The 16,442-nt window shown below is 40.7% G+C and overlaps 1 protein-coding gene and 1 long non-coding RNA gene across 2 annotated transcripts in view; both read left to right on the top strand.

Moving 5' to 3' along the window:
• PRKAR2A (protein kinase cAMP-dependent type II regulatory subunit alpha) overlaps nucleotides 1–16,442 on the top strand; it is a 158,082-nt gene that overhangs the window by 16,014 nt on the left and 125,626 nt on the right. The window lies entirely within an intron of this gene.
• LOC141990341 (uncharacterized) lies at nucleotides 1,113–6,263 on the top strand. Its single transcript, XR_012640156.1, has 3 exons — nucleotides 1,113–1,196; nucleotides 1,294–1,324; nucleotides 6,228–6,263. It is a non-coding gene; the product is annotated as an uncharacterized LOC141990341 (long non-coding RNA).

Consider the following 16,442-nt stretch of genomic DNA (forward strand, 5'->3'; position numbering starts at 1 on the left):
GCAGTGGTTTTCTGTCATTAGTGTAAGTTTAGTAAGGTTCCACACTAAATTAGTAAATGGTTGAGTAATCCAGTGACATATGCTCTAGATACTGTATTATTGGTGTGTAAACCAGAGGTTCCCAGACTGTGGTTAGTGGCAGGTCACTTGCTGCTGGCTCTCCCCGGTTCCATTTGGTCAGTTCTTTTCTCAAATGGGAGGGAGAGTTGCTGTGGTTCGCTTTTTTTAAAAAAGGGACAAAATGCTAAAAACAGCCAAAATTATACATTTTCTTAATATTTTTCCTGATAAGCAACTGCTTTAGCTGTCCCATGGATGTTATGCTATTGCAGTTGAGAGAGGCGCAGTGATCTATGTGATAACAGATTGGAGGGACATATCTATGAGACAAGGGTGTGGTCCATCTATAAAAAAAAGTGGGACTGATAGAAAAAGTTCTTCCTTCTAAGTAATGTGAACAAGATTGGATGGAGGAAAAACTAACCCCTCGGTCCACAAAGGTCCCTTGGAACTAACAAAGTATCTGCAAAATTCACCCCTGCTGTTTTGCTTGTCTTGATGAATCCCTTTACCATGCTTCATCGGTCTCCTTCATTGTAAACTGTTCAGAGCAGAGACTCTGTATTTGTACATATCTAAAATGTCTATCATACTGGTGCAAATTAAAAGGGTGAAGACAGTTACCATTGTGAAAATCTTTTTAATAGATTGCATATTGGGTCAGTCATTAGAAGCTATGAAATTGGGTTTTAATGGAAAAATATGTTTGCTGAATTATCAAAGAATAATGGTGCCATTTGCAGCAACACTGAAGAAATGGCATGGCCATTTCCCAGCAGAGTGACAAATGTATACAAGTGTCCTGTTACAAACAGTGACAGGGTGAAACTGCTCTGAAGGGATTAAGGGCTGCCTGGTAGGTATTATGGTAATACAAATAATAAATAAAAATAATACGACTCAGCAGGGGATTGAAGGAAGAGGTGTGTCCTCTTTCAGGGGCTGACAGAAACAAGGAGAAAGGCTTCTGGGTACTGCAACCTGTTTTGTTTTAAGTTACTTCATGAATGTTTTGTGTATGAATAATTGTACCCTGAGGCCAGGGCCTGAAACAGACTCTGGCATGGCACTGGTTCATTCCTGAGCTGGTGAGTTAGCCCACCAGTTTATACAATTGTAACTTTATAGGAGTGCAGGTACTTTCTTCCTATTCCTATGAAAATGTACAGTACAACGTTTCTGTGAAAGCTCCAGTTGTTTCATATTTTCATAATGAGGCTTCTCTGTTTTCAGCTGAGCACTTTATCACATGAAGATCAAAATGGTATGCTTTACTTTTCATATCTGTAAACATTTTAATGAAGTATTGAATTTTTGAGTTCATGTGTATTCTTAGCAGTAAAAATGTAAAAGGTAATTTCTCAGAATGTGTATTTTAAATAATCTCAACTAAATGCTTATGATAAAATGTAAATGGTTTTCAAATGAATCCGTTTTCTTTGGATACTTTCTCATAATTTTTAAAACATTTTCTAGTACACACAGTCCTTCATTATACATTACAGCTTTAATACTTCCCAAATAAGGATTTTTAGAGTCTAAGTTTCAAGTCAGCCATATTAAGAGATTACTCAGGAGATTTATTTATATTATATATTTGCCAAAACAAATTTATATCTGGATTCCATAAGACCCCTCTATAAATAGTTGTAGAGGTAGGTTTATGCATTTTTTAAAAAAGGGGCTCTAGTAGCTTATTATTTTATTGCTTTTTTGGTCTCTTTTGGACTCTTGCCAATTTGTCTATATTTTTCTTAAATTGTGATGCGCAGAACTGGACACAGGACTCCAGTTAAGGCCTCTCCAGTGTCAAGTAGAGCAGGACAATTACCTCCTGTATTTTACACACGATGCTCCTATTAATACACCCCAGAATATTAACCTTCTTTGCAACTACATCACATTTTTGATTCATTCAGTTTTTCATCAACTGTAATTCCTATAGCCTTTTCAAAAGTACTATCACCTAGTCAGTTATTCCCCATTTTGTAGTGTGTATTTGATTTTCCCTTCTTAAGTAGTACTTGGCACTTTTCTTTATTGAATTTCATTTTATGGATTTCAGACCAATTCTCTAATTGGTCAAGGTTGTTTTGAATGTTAATCCTGTCCTCCAAAGTTCTAACAATTCCTCCTGACTTGATGTCATCTTAAAATTTTATAAGCATACTCTCCACTCCATTATCTAAGTAATTCATTAAGTTATTGAATGTCAGACCAGGGTAGACCCCTATGAAACCCCACTAGATACGTCCTCCCAGTTTGACAGCGAACCATTGATAACTACTCTTAGAGTGTGGTCTTTCAACCAGTTGGGCACCCACCTTACAGTAATTTCATCTAGATCACATTCCTTAGTTTGTTTGAGGATGACATTTGGGATTGTCAAAAGCCTCAATAAAATCAAGTTTTCAGAGTAGCAGCTGTGTTAGTCTGTATCCGCAAAAAGAACAGGAGTACTTGTGGCACCTTAGAAACTAACACATTTATTTAAGCGTAAGCTTTCGTGAGTTACAGCTCACTTCATTGTATGCATACCGTGGAAAATACAGTGAGGAGATGTATATACACAGAGAACATGAAACAATGGGTGTTACCATACACACTGTAACAAGAGTGATCAGATAAGGTGAGTTATTGCCAGCAGGAGAGCAGGGGGCGGGAACCTTCTGTAGTGATGATCAAGGTGGGCCATTTCCAGTAGTTGACAAGAATGTGTGAGGAACAGTGCGGGGGGGGGGGAGAATAAACATGGGGAAATAGTTTTACTTTGTGTAATGACCCGTCCACTCCCAGTCTTTATTCAAGCCTAAGTTAATTGTATCCAGTTTGCAAATTAATTCCAATTCAGCAGTCTCTCATTGGAGTCTGTTTTTGAAGTTTTTTTTGTTGAAGAACTGTCACTTTTAGGTCTGTAATCGAGTGACCAAAGAGATTGAAGTGTTCTCCAACTGGTTTTTGAATGTTATAATTCTTGACACTTGATTTGTGTCCATTTATTCTTTTATGTAGAGACTGTCCAGTTTGGCCAATGTACGTGGCAGATGGGCATTGCTGGCACATGATGGCATATATCACACTGGTAGATGTGTAGGTGAACGAGCCTCTGATAGTGGCTGATGTAATTAGGCCCTCTGATGGTGTCCCCTGAATAGATATGTGGACACAGTTGGCAACGGGCTTTGTTGCAAGGATCGGTTCCTGGGTTAGTGGTTTTGTTGTGTGGTGTGTGGTTGCTGGTGAGTATTTGCTTCAGGTTGGGGGGCTGTCTGTAAGCAAGGACTGGCCTGTCTCCCGAGATCTGTGAGAGTGATGGGTCATCCTTCAGGATAGGTTGTAGATCCTTGATGATGCGTTGGAGAGGTTTTAGTTGGGGCCTGAAAGTGATGGCTAGTGGCTTTCTGTTATTTTCTTTGTTGCCACAAGTCCTCCTTTTCTTTTTACTAAAATCAAAATATATCACATCTGTTGTCCCCCCCCATCCACTAGGCCAGTAACCTTGTCAAAGAAGGAAATTAGATTGATTTGTTCCTGACAAATCCATGTTGGCTATTCCTTATTACCCTATTATCCTTTCGGTGCTTATATAGTGATTGTTTAATTTGTTCCAGTGTCTTTCCAGGTATTGAATTTAGGCTGACTGGACTATAATTGCAAAGGTCCTCTTGTTCGCCTTTTGGAATATAGGTACTATGTTGGACCTTTTCCAGTCCTCTGGGTCCTTGTCTGTCTCCGTGAATTCTCAAAGATAATCCTGACAGTTCTCAAAAAGAAAAGGATTACTTGTGGCACCTTAGAGACTATCTCTAAGGTGCCACAAGTACTCCTTTTCTTTTTGCGAATACAGACTAACACGGCTGTTACTCTGAAACCTGACAGTTCTGAGGTTGCTTCAGTACCCTTTCCAGTATCCTTAAGTACCCTTTCGTTGGGCCATGATTTGAATACATCTAATTTGTCTAGATATTCTTTAACCTAGCTCTTTCCCTGTTTTGGCTTGTTTCTTCCCCATTATTATTATTAATTGTGTTGGCTATCTAGTAACCATTGACCTTTAAGGTGAAGACTGATGAAAAATAAGTACTTAACACCTTAGGTTTCTTGAAGCTGTCCGCTATTAGCTCTCCTTCTCTGCTAAGGGAACCTATGGTTTCCTTTATCTATCTCTTGCTCCTGATATATTCGTAAACCCTTTTCTTACTACCTTTTATGTCCCCTACTTGATGTAACTCATTTTGTGCCTTAGACTTTCTGATTTTGTGTCTTTGTGCTTGCACTGTTCTTATGTACTCCTCCTTAGCAATTTGCCCATGTTTCCACATTTTGTAGTATTCCTTTGATTTTCAAACCATTAAAGAACACCTGATAAATCCATATTCGCCTCACTATTTTTGCTATCTTTCCTTTGCATCAGGATAGTTTGCTGTTGTATCTTTAGTACTGTCTTCTTGAGAAACTGCCAGCTCTCTTGAACTCCTTTTATCCCTTAGATTTTCTTCCTATGGGATCTGCTAGTACTTTGACTTTGTTAAAGTCTGCTCTTTTTGAAGTGCATTGTCCTAATTCTGCTGCTCTCACTCCTTCCTTTCCTTAAAATCATGAAATCTATAATTTCATGATCACTTTCACCCAAAGTGCATTCTACCTTCAGATTCACAGCCAATTCCTGTTGGACAGAGTCTAGTGTAAAATGGTTGTCCCCCTAGTTATTACTTCCATATTCTGAAAAGTTGTTCCCAGTACATTCCAAGGAGTTATTGGACATTTTGTCAGGGTGGATTTGATTTAAATCATGATTTAGATCACTGTCAGGAAGACTTGATTTAATCATGGATTTCTACGTAAAAGTGCATTCTTGTTGGTTGTTATAACCTTAACACATATTCTTCACAACTCAGAGATAGATGTAGGTTTCATTTTTAGAAGGTACACACTACATTTTTAAAGTGATTTATTTTGAAAACTTTTCAGATTAGTTTTACAGCTATATCAGAAAATGAGTGAGTGATTGGTTATTTCAATTACTAAAGGTAATTGAAGCAGATATTGATGAAGTCATTGGGAGGTGAACTATCTCCAATTCAACAGGTTAATCGTTAATATTTGGAGGATTTTCTTGCCGTGCTGTATTAGGAGGAGAACATCACCAGACAGACATTTTAAATTGTTTTATTTAACTAAAAACAACAACGTGTTATGTTCTGGATTTTTTTCTTCAACAGCAATCATAATATTTTAACAAAACAAGCATATGAATTTCTGAATTTAGTTAAAAGAACAAGGAGTACTTGTGGCACCTTAGAGACTAACCAGTTTATTTGAGCCTAAGCTTTTGTGGGCTAAAACCCCCTTCATCGGATGCATGCAGTGGAAAATATAGTAGGAAGATTGTCTGTCTGTGTATATATACACAGAGAACATGAAAAAATGGGTGTTGCCGAATTCAGAAGACCTAAAAATGGGATTACTACAACCAAAAAACTTCAGAAACAGACTACAATGAGAAACTCCTGAATTGGAATTAATTTGCAAAATGGACACCTTTAAATTAGGCTTGAATAAAGACTGGGAGTGGATGAGTCATTACACAAAGTAAAACTATTTCCTCATGCTTATTTTTCCCCCTACAGTTACTCACACCTTCTTGTCAACTGTTGGAAATGTGCCATCCTGATTATCACTACAAAAGGTTTTTTTTCCCTCCACCTGATGATAGCTCACCTTAACTGATCACTCTCATTAGAGTGGGTATGGCAGCACCCATTTTCATGTTCTGTGTGTGTGTGTGTGTGTGTCTCTCTCTCTCTTTATTTTCCATTGCATGCATCTGATTAAGTGGGTTTTAGCCCATGAAAGCTTATGCTCAAATTTTAGTCTCTAAGGTGCCACAAGTACTCCTCATTCTTTTTGCTGATACAGACTAACACGGCTACCATTCTGAAACCTGAATTTAGTTAAACATTCACGTTTTTTAAAATCAGATTTGTTTTTGTTAAATTTGTTTTTAACTAAAATAGTAAATTAAATACTTTAAATTGACTGTGTCAGCCAGGTCAACATGAGAAACTTAAAATATTGGCTTCTGCAGCTAACTCAGTCATCTTCACCTTCATTTTCCTGTTTGTTCATAATCTGGAAAAGAAAAACAAGCTTTCTTACTTTTTCAGGTCCCAAACGATTTCTCAATTTGGAATGAATTAGTCCAAAGGAGGAAAATATTCTTTCTACACCAGCAGAATAAGGTACTGCTGTTAAGTGAGATTATCACTTCAACAGTCTCTGAATCCAAGTGCTTAAGTGACTTCCACCAGTTCACGGGTGTGACTTTCTTTAAAACATTATCAGCAAACATATATTTCTTGAATGGTTCTTATTCCCAAACTGGGTCTCTTTTACGGCCTGCTGCCATTATAGGTTTTTCCTTCTAGTGAGAAAATGGTATGGTAGATCTCAACTCAAGAAGGCTACACTCAGAAAGACCTCAAGACTTCTGGAATATGCTGCTCAAACGGTTTCACTTTTGTTTCTACTGCCTGTCCCTCCCTTCTCACATTTATCTCCAGACTACTTCTCCTTGTCCAGTTCTATTCTGCCCCCAACGATCTTCTATTCATTTAACTTTTTGAAACTTTGCACTTTTAGAGAGGTAAGGGATTGACTCTGTGTACACAAATTTGCAGAGGACAATAGGGTTGAGGTCTGGTATTTCTCACCTCTATATATTATTTATTTAAAAACATTTTTGGTGTTAACAAGCATCCACAGTTTGAGAACTGCAAAACTAAGCATCTCTGATGGTATCTTCTAGACTGAGCACTGAATCCCGTTGGGTAGATAGAAAGATTAACCAAAATAATCTATATTGAAGCTCCTGGAACCTCATAAAATGGGGTCCCGAATCCATGAACTATTGGAACTCATTTACAAAGCTTTTCTTAAATATTACATGACTATATTGTCTCATGGTATAGAATTAGAATTTATAATCCCTATTCTGTGATAAGAGATCTTTGAGCTATAATGTATCTTAATTAAAACTATCTTTAGATCGGATTTTTTGATAAAATGCTTTTTGAGGAAAAAACCTATTTAAATTAAAAACCGATTTTTGCTTTTTTTTAAAAAAAATCATTGATTTTTATCCCTTCTGTTTTGTGTTTTGCCATATTACTTTTCCACTAGATGTCTTAGTAGAAATCTCCCATTGTTACCAAGTCTTGTGTTTTGGACATTTCTGTTGTTTGTTCTAGAAATGCCTCATCATTCATCTCCTCCCTATTTGTTCTTTTGTTATTTTTTCCTCTCTTCTGTCATCATTCAGAAAGTTTTGCCTGGACTGCCTCTCACCTCCTCTTGGACCTCAGAACAGGAGTATATGTTTTTGATGTGTAATGCAGTATCTCCTCCCTTTTCCTCCTATACTGAAAAGTTATACTCCTCTATACCAGTGTTCCAGTCATAAGATTTATCCTACCAAGTGTCTGTATTGTCAACTAAGTCATAATTTAGCTTATGAACTAATATTTACAGTTCATGCTCTTTACTCCCCATACTACTTCCATTTGTGTGTAGACGTCTAAGACGTTAAGCAAATTTCCCCACTGTTGTTGTTCTAGTTGTGCCCGTGACCCTGTAGGTAATTTTCCATTCTTTTCTCCCCCTGCCAATATGCAGTTCTCTTAAGGTCCCCTTTTTTATATCTGCCTTTGGACTTTTGTTACCTGCCCTCTTTGAATCTAGCTGAAAGCCCTCCTCACTAGATTGGTGAGTCGGTGTGCAAAAATGCTCTTCTTCGAGTAGCGTCCCTATGGATGTACCACTCCAGGTGCGCATGTGTCTCTCAAGCCCTTGATTTGAAATTTCTAGCTAGCAGTGCTTGTTTGGCACGCGCGTGAGCCCTATGCCTCCTTGTGGCAAACACTGAGGCTATCTAGAAGTGGGCAGGCAAACTATCCTCAGTTCCTTCCCTACCTCCCAGGTCCCAGGTGGAACACTAGCATGCCCACTTAGAGTGTGCTCAGCCTTTCTCTTGACTTTTTCTATATAAGATAGTTCAGTGTTGTTAGTATTAGTATAGGTAGTTTAGGTGAGACTGCTTTCCCCCCAGGAGGTCTGTCTTCTCATGATAGGGTATACCTATTTTCCAGGCTTCAAATATTGCCTCTCCTACCAGGAGGCTATACTGGTGAGTTACGGACACTCCCAAGAGTGTCTGTTGCCTAGGAGAGTCCCATATCTCCCAAAAGTTTTTTGTTGAGTCCTTTAGTCCAGGGCCAAGAAGAACAGAGATGCAGCTCAGACTGTTGGCGATGGAACATTCCCTGCAACTGCTCTCTGAGCCAGGTCAGGAGACCCCCTGTGTATCTGTTCTGAGACGGATCCAGCACCCTACCCACCTTGGGACATGCTTCTCCTAAGAAAGGGAAGCCTTTTGAGCACCCAGGGAAGACTCCCGAGAAGAGGAGCATGGATTCTATACCTAAGGAGCTAAACTCCATAGAAGACCAGGTCCCTGCCAATGTTCTCAGTCTCCAAGGGTACTGTGCAGGCCAAAGACTCTTCCTCTGAAACCAGTGGGCCAGTAAAGTGCCAGAGTTCCAAAGATAGGAAACACTGCTCCGATAGGAGGGTATAAGCACTCTCTAGTAAAAAGAAGCACAAGGTGTCATTAAGCTTGGCCTCATCATCAGCACCAAAGCATTCCACTCAGCAGTTGGTGCCATTGCGCACCTTAATTCAGCCATTGGTCCTGATGCAAGAAGCTCACCTGGGGGTGTCTGTACAAGCGGTACCCTTGGTACCAAGCAGGCATTGATGTCCAGCAAGGCCTGCGGAATGCTCAGCATTACTGGTACCATTGGCTCCAGCCATGGAAACTTCGGCTATGGTGTTGGCATTGGCATCCTTTCCAGTACTGCAGGAGTTCCGATACTCGAGGGATCTCTGTGTCAGACAAACCAGTCCCCTTTGCTGTCAGATACCAAGTGTTTCACAGTGCCGAGACCTTAGTCTGAGTGGCCACTCCCTGGCACAATACTCTCCTCCTTTCTCATTGGCTGTGCGGCAATGGGAGGATGTGGAGGAAGAAGAGGAGGACACCCGGTCGGTCTCCTCAATTTCTGTTAGGGGTTCTCCTACATACCTTTTTGGGAATCTGCCCTCGGACAAAGGGAGGACTTTGCAGTGCATCAAGCATGGTGAAACCAACCCTGTATGCCACCCCCACTCCCTTGTGGACCTCCCAACAATGGCAATATTGTAATCTGTGGGCTGCCTATTGGCAGCAGTTCAATAAGCTACCCGTCTTGTCCTGCAGGGAGACCGGGGTTCCTCATCCTCCCTTCCAAGGCAGGAAGAGACGCTTGAAGAGTTGGAAGCTAGGGCAGGCATAGAATTCACTCCTGAAACACCCATTTTGTTGTTGTTGCTGGATGAGGTGCTCATGCCTCCCCCCCTTCAGACAATTCCAGGACCCTATTAGAAGGGTAGCAGACACACTGCCAATCCCTCTGAAGGAGGTCAAAGACCAACAGCACAGGCTGCTTGATATTTTGCAGTCAGCAACACTCTCCAAAATGGGGCTACCTATTAATGAGGCTCTCCTGGATCTAGCTAAGACAGTATGACAGATGCCATCCACTATTCCACCAACATTCAAAAGGGTGGGTAAGACATATTAGGTATCTCTTAAGGACTATAGCTTTTTGTTTTCCCATCCCTCACCTAACTCCCTTGTGGTGGATGCTGTGAACAAACGGGGTACACTGCATTTTTCAAGTGCTACCCCCTGTGACAAGGATCAAAACCGATTGGACCTTCTGGTATGAAAGTGTTAGTTGTCCACAAGCTTACAGTTCCAGATTATGAACTATCCAATGGTCATGGCTAAATATAACTTTACTAATTACAGCAAGCTAACGGCCTTCATTAAACATCTACCACAGGACTTCAGGAAACATTTCCAATCTGTTGTTGCAAAGGGTCATACCGCTGCCAGGTCCATCTTCAGTGTCCCCCCCAGTGAAATCTGATATTTTTGTGGTTTTTTTGTCCTATACTATACAGATTTCACAGGGGAGACCAGCGTTTCTCAAATTGGGGGTCCTGAGGCAAAAGGGAATTGCAGGGGGGCCACAGGGTTTTTTTGGGGGGTGGTCACAGTATTGCCTCCCTTACTTTTATGCTGCCTTTAAATCTGGGTGTCTGGAGAGCGGCGGTGGCTGTTAGCCAGGCACCCAACTCTGAATGCACTGCCCCACCAGCAACAGTGCAGAAGTAAGGGTGGCCACACCACACCATGCCACCCTTACTTCTGTGCTGCTGTCTTCAGAGCTGGGCGGCTGGAGAGTGATGGATGCTGACTGAGGGTCCAGCTCTGCAGGCAGCAGTGCAGAAATAAGGATGGCAATACCAAACCATGCCTTCCTTACTTCTGCGCTGCTGCTGGTGGCGGCTGTGCCTTTAGAGCTGGGCTCCCGGCCAGCAGCTGCTGCTTTCTAGCTGCCCAGCTCTGAAAACAGCGCTGCTGCCAGCAGCAGTGCAGAAGTAAGGGTAGCAGTACTGCAGCTCCTCCCACCCCCACTACAATAACCTTGCGGCCCCCCCCCCCACAACTCCTTTATGGGTCAGGACCCTTAAAATTACAACACCATGAAATTTCAGATTTAAATGGCTGAAATAATGAAATTTATGATTTTGAAAATACTATGAAATTGACCAAAATGGACCGTGAATTTGGTAGGGCCCTAATTATTGTATACTTCTTCTTTACGGAAAAACTGAAGGTACAGAGTCTGGAACTTACCTAACTTCACAGTCTAAGACAGCTACAGAGTTGGGAATAGAGTTGGGTTCTGACTCCTGTTCTAAACTCTAGACAACACTGCTTGGTACTTATCATTCTTGTTGTGACGGTTTCGATCACATAAACCCCCTTGGGACTGTCACCTGATGCGCTGAGACTACATCTGAGCCTGTTTTCTCTGCCAGCTTGGGACTTCAGAACCCTGTCTTGTTGAGCCAGACACACTAGCCTGCTGCAAACACAGACCCAGGTCTGAACCATGTCCCCCAAAGCTGCAGACTTAACTGAAAATGGCTTAGCAAGTGTTCTTGTCTCTAGCACCCAGACACCCAGCTCCCAATGGGATCCAAACCCCAAATGAATCTGTTTTACTCTGTATAAAGCTTATACAGGATAAACTCATAAATTGTCTGCCCTGTATAGCACTGATAGAGAAATATGCACAGCTGTTCGCTCTCCAGGTATTTATTACTTCGGGTTAATAAATAAGCAAAAAGTAATTTTATTAAATATAAAAAGTAGAATTTAAGTGGTTCGAAGTAATAACAGATAGAACAAAGTAAGTTACCAAGCAAAATAAAACAAAACACGCAAGTCTAAGCCTAATACATTAAGAAACTGATTACAGATGAAATCTCACCCACAGAGATGTTCCAATAAGCTTCTTTCACAGACTAGACTCGTTCCTAGTCTGGGCCCAGTCCTTTCCCCGGTACAGTTCTTGTTAGTTCCAGCAGGCATCTTAGGTGAAAAGCAGGGGATTTCACATGACTCCAGCCTCCTTTGTTCTGTTCCACCCCCTTATATAGCTTTGGCACAAGGGGGGAATCTTTTGTCTCTCTGGGTCCGCACCCCTCCTTCTAAACAGAAAAGCCCCAGGTTTAAGATGGATTCTAGTACCAGGTGACATGGTCACATGTCCTGTGAGACCCCAAGCCTTCATTCTTCCCGGCCTGACTCACAGGAAGGCTTGCAAGTAAACAGAGCCATCTACAGTCAATTGTCGTGGTTAACGGGAGCCAAGATACCAAACCACCATTAATGGCCCACACTTTGCATAATTACAATAGGACCTCAGAGTTATATTTCATATTTCTAGTTTCAGATACAAGAATAATACATTTATACAAATAGAATGACCGCACTCAGTAAATTATAAGCTTTGTAATAATACCTTACAAAAACCTTTTGCATAAAGCATATTCCAGTTACATTATATTCACACTCATTAACATATTTTCAAAAAAAATCATATGAAGTGCAACGTCACACTTGTAATGCCACTTCTACCTCCCAATGAGCAGCTGTTCTGCCGTTCTCTGTTAACTGTTGGCTGAGAGGGTTTGTCTAGGGCTCTGCTACTATGGAAAAACAATAGAGCAAAGGAATCGTGCAAGAAAAATGTATTTGTGAAATCGGTGTCTTTTTAAAAATATGCATGTGTGTAAATGCATTTTTAACCTAAGATTGTGATATATATTTGTAACAATTTTTGTTTTTAGCTTATATAGTGCTTATTTGACAGCACTTTATGTACAGTCAGTTTCACTGTTCTCCCCCGCCTGCCCCAGTGCTGGTCGTTAGTCACTTTGCCCTGTTTGTGAGAGCCTTCCATACAGTAAAAGGAGAGAGCAATGCTTTAAACCCTAGGAAAATGCAATTATGTAAAACCATGAATTGGTAGAGAGACTTGGGGACTTGAAATGACTTCTAACTCATTGTTTTAAAGATGACTAGATGTATCATTATTCATGTTTAGAATGACTTGCCTGACACATGAGACCGGGTTTGTTCTATCCACCATGCACGCTTGTTCATTGAGTCAGACCTTTTCTATTGTTCACTGCTTTTATGTGTTTTGATATGCAGTATATTCACATTTTACTGTCTCAAGCTTGACAATGTAATTTCAGTCACACTGTATTTTTCCATCTAACCTGGTCCCCAAAACTTTGATTAGAAGTTATATATTAATGTTTTCCCCAGTGGAAGCTATGTTATGTTACATTAACCTATTTGGCTGCTCTCTTTGAAAATGGTGGCTGAATATAAATGCTGTTACCAGCTGTTAAGTAGCTCAAATTGATGGTAAACAGTATGTTAGATGTGGATGGATTGGAAGACTGCTGCAGGATATTAGGTATTTGATTTTCAAAATACTGTCTATATCTTCATATTACATTTAAAGACACTATCAATTTTCAGGAAGATTTCTTATTATAAAGCCTGCCAAGCAGCTGCCAAGTGCAGATATCCAGCATTTAAATTCACTGTGCTACATGATGGTAGCCGTGACATGATTCCAATTAAGGACTGCACGTTGCAGGCATCTCCAAATATTAATGTGTGCTACCTGCAGAACAAACTGTGAATTCCCTTTAAATACAGACCACTTAATAAAAGTAGTATTTTCTGCCATAATATTTGGTTTCTGGTAAAAGTGGAATAATAATCAATAATGCAGTTTCATGTTTTTCTTAAGTCGTATAATCTCATTAAATCACAAGAAGATGTATGTATATGTGCCATTAGATGGCAGTAATACAGGGAGTAATTTCTTCAGTAGTTTGTGCTACCCCACATTGCATTGTCATATTAATCATAAAGTAACTTTGGACAGTTTTTAATTAACTAGTTACTACTCCACCAAAACAAAATGCACTGTTAGTGGTTGAGGGAAGACAACACATTTTTTGCTGTTTAAAACAGCAGTATGATTGACACAGAGCGCTAGGAGTATACATAATGTTTACCAAAACAGTTTAAAGACATGATCCGTGGCTCAAGGAATCTATGTTGTAACTAGGACAGATATGAAGCACTGGATAACTGTTGAAATGCAAGATGCACATACCTCATTTGCTGAGTCGTTCAGTAAAGATGATGATGCAAGTGTTTTTTAAATTGGGTTGGAAGGTGCCATGGGAACAGTAGGAGTTAAGAGTCTATTCCAAAGATAAAAGGTAGTGTGAAACCAGGAATGAGAGGATGATTGTGGAGGACCATGACTGTGATAGGGCACAGAATGACATGTAATAAGGTGTAGGCTGTGGTAGTGTGTGCAGAACCATGGAGGTGAAGATGAGGAGAATAAACTTGATATAGAAATTAAAAGAGAAAAAGGGAGTCAAGGGTTGTGGAGACGGTGTGGGTGGAACAACAGAAAAGGAAGATATTGTTTTGGACAGAGTGCAGGGGAAAGAGGGGGAAATATTCATTTGTTCATGTGTGTTTGGGGAAGTGATGTGTAGAAGAGAGGTAGTTTACAGTAGATAGTGAATATATAATTGAGAATAATCCAGTACATAGTTTATACTGGCTAATGTAGTTACGTGGCCTTAATATATTTTCACTTAATGCATCATACCCTCTCATAGTTCAGTTTACAGTAACCCAACTCTAAAGCCTGGTCTACTCTTGAAAATTAGATTGACCTAGCTTCGGGGCTTACATGTGTGAACATTTTTTGACCTGAGCACCATAGTTAAGTTTACCTAACCCCTGGTGTACATGCAGCTAGGTGGATGAAAGAATTCTTCTGTCAACTTAGTTACCACCTCTCAGAGATGGATTAACTACATCGACAGAAGAACCTCTTCCATCAGTGTAGGAAGAGTCTATGCTATGGTGCTCCAGCGGCACAGCTGCAACATCATAGGTATACCGTCATAGTGTAGGCATGCCCAAAGGTTGTGTTAACGCTAGAGAGTTAAACCACTGCTTACACTGCACTTTGCTCTTGTCAATATGTTGCTTGCCTGGTACCTATTGCACAGTTGCTAGCACAGCTCTCTGTATCGGTTGCTTTTGAGAGCTATCCAGGGAAATTGAAAGAAGATGTCAAACTGCATGATTCCCTGGCAAATTTCTATAAATTTTCAGGTGGAGGATGTTCTGGCATAAGATATAAAATTTGCTGCAATAATCACTAATCCTCTGGGGCCTCCAGAAAAGCTGGCACTGTGTATTTGAGAATAACTTGTTCACTAGATAGAATGCTGTTTTTGGATCCGGACCATAATCAGACTGGTGGTACTGAATTGTCCTTGAGACCTGGGATAAGCAACAGTGACTGTATAACTTCACAGTGAGGAAGGAGACACTTCTATCCTATCCTTCTGTGGTGAGTTAGCCTTAATGTTGCAGTGCCAGACCTCCAAGATGAGAGCACCACGCTGTTGAGCCAAGAGAGAGAGTAGTGTTGCTTTTATGGCTACCCCATACAGTCAGTAGCTTGGGATCAGAAAGCCCATGATAGGAGCTACTATTGTGGAGTGAATGCATCCGATGAAGTGAGCTGTAGCTCACGAAAGCGTATGCTCAAATAAATTTGTTAGTCTCTAAGGTGCCACTAATACTCCTTTTCTTTTTGCTAATACAGACTAACATGGCTGCTACTCTGAAAACTATTGTGGAGGTTTGCGTAGTGATACATAGCATATTGCAAGGGATTGTAATCAAGGTGATCAGTGTGCCAGAGATAATGGAGGGGTTTAAACAACTGGGATTCTGAATTGTGCAGAAGCTGTTCAGGAAACCTATCTGCCTATATTCTGTGATGTCACCTCCAGTTAGTCAAGGGGTATATTAACAGAAAAGGCTACTTCTCCATGGTGATGCAGTGTAAGTTCTTGGATCTGTAGGTAGAGTGGTCAGAGAGCATGACTTCCAGAATTTTCAAAAATTGGAGTTTTCAAGATTGGGCAGAGAGGGACTCTATTTCCAAAAAACAAACAAAAATCCAACAACACACAGACTTCAAGATTTCCATTCCCACCTTGATTACAAGTGATACTGCAGTGCTCACTGTTACTTTTGGGTAACGAACCATTCTCAGGTTACACAAACCCAGACTAATGCTGATTAAGCTGTGAGTTCAATTTGTGATGCATGGTGATGAAATTTCAATGACTGATAGAGAGATTATACTATAAATATATGTCTGCTGCATTTTGTATAACATGTGAAAGCAAAGGTGATGTTTTTGGAGTAAGGATGCAGTGGGACTTGCAATCATGGGCCCTGGAACAGGGGCCTTTGTGGCCCTCCCCCCCCCGCACTTTTTACTGGGCTGTAAGGGTGAACGATGTGGGGGAGGGGGCGGAGAGGAGTGATTGGGGGCAGGGTCTTGGGGAGGGGGGAAGAGGCGGTGCAATGGTGGGGGCTCGTGGAGAAAGGGGCAGTGCGAGGGCAGGGCCTTGGTAGGAAGGGGTGGCATGAGGGAGGGTAGTTTTTGTTTTGTTTTTTTGTTTTTGTTTTTTTTGTTTTTTTTAATCGCTGGGAGAGCTCTCTCCTGGTGATAAAGCGTGTCTACACTTCCCACGTCACAGTGCTGCAATGTGGGCAGTGTAGACATACCCTGAGTTAATGTGTGTGAGCTACAGTGAATAAAAAAGATTATCTAATAGGTTCATAAAATGCATCTCATTAGGATTCTAATTTTTTCCTTCTGTGGTTTTGTAAAGTGGAATGCCTGGGGAATGCTGTCAGGAGGCTGGAGAGTAGATGTTATAATAGGCATTGTCCCGATTTTGAAGAAATTTGGGTAAAAATTGGGACATGTTTCACAGGATTCTTA

This window comes from Natator depressus, chromosome 7 (genome assembly GCF_965152275.1).
Source record: "Natator depressus isolate rNatDep1 chromosome 7, rNatDep2.hap1, whole genome shotgun sequence".
Classification (NCBI taxonomy): Eukaryota; Metazoa; Chordata; order Testudines; family Cheloniidae; genus Natator; species Natator depressus.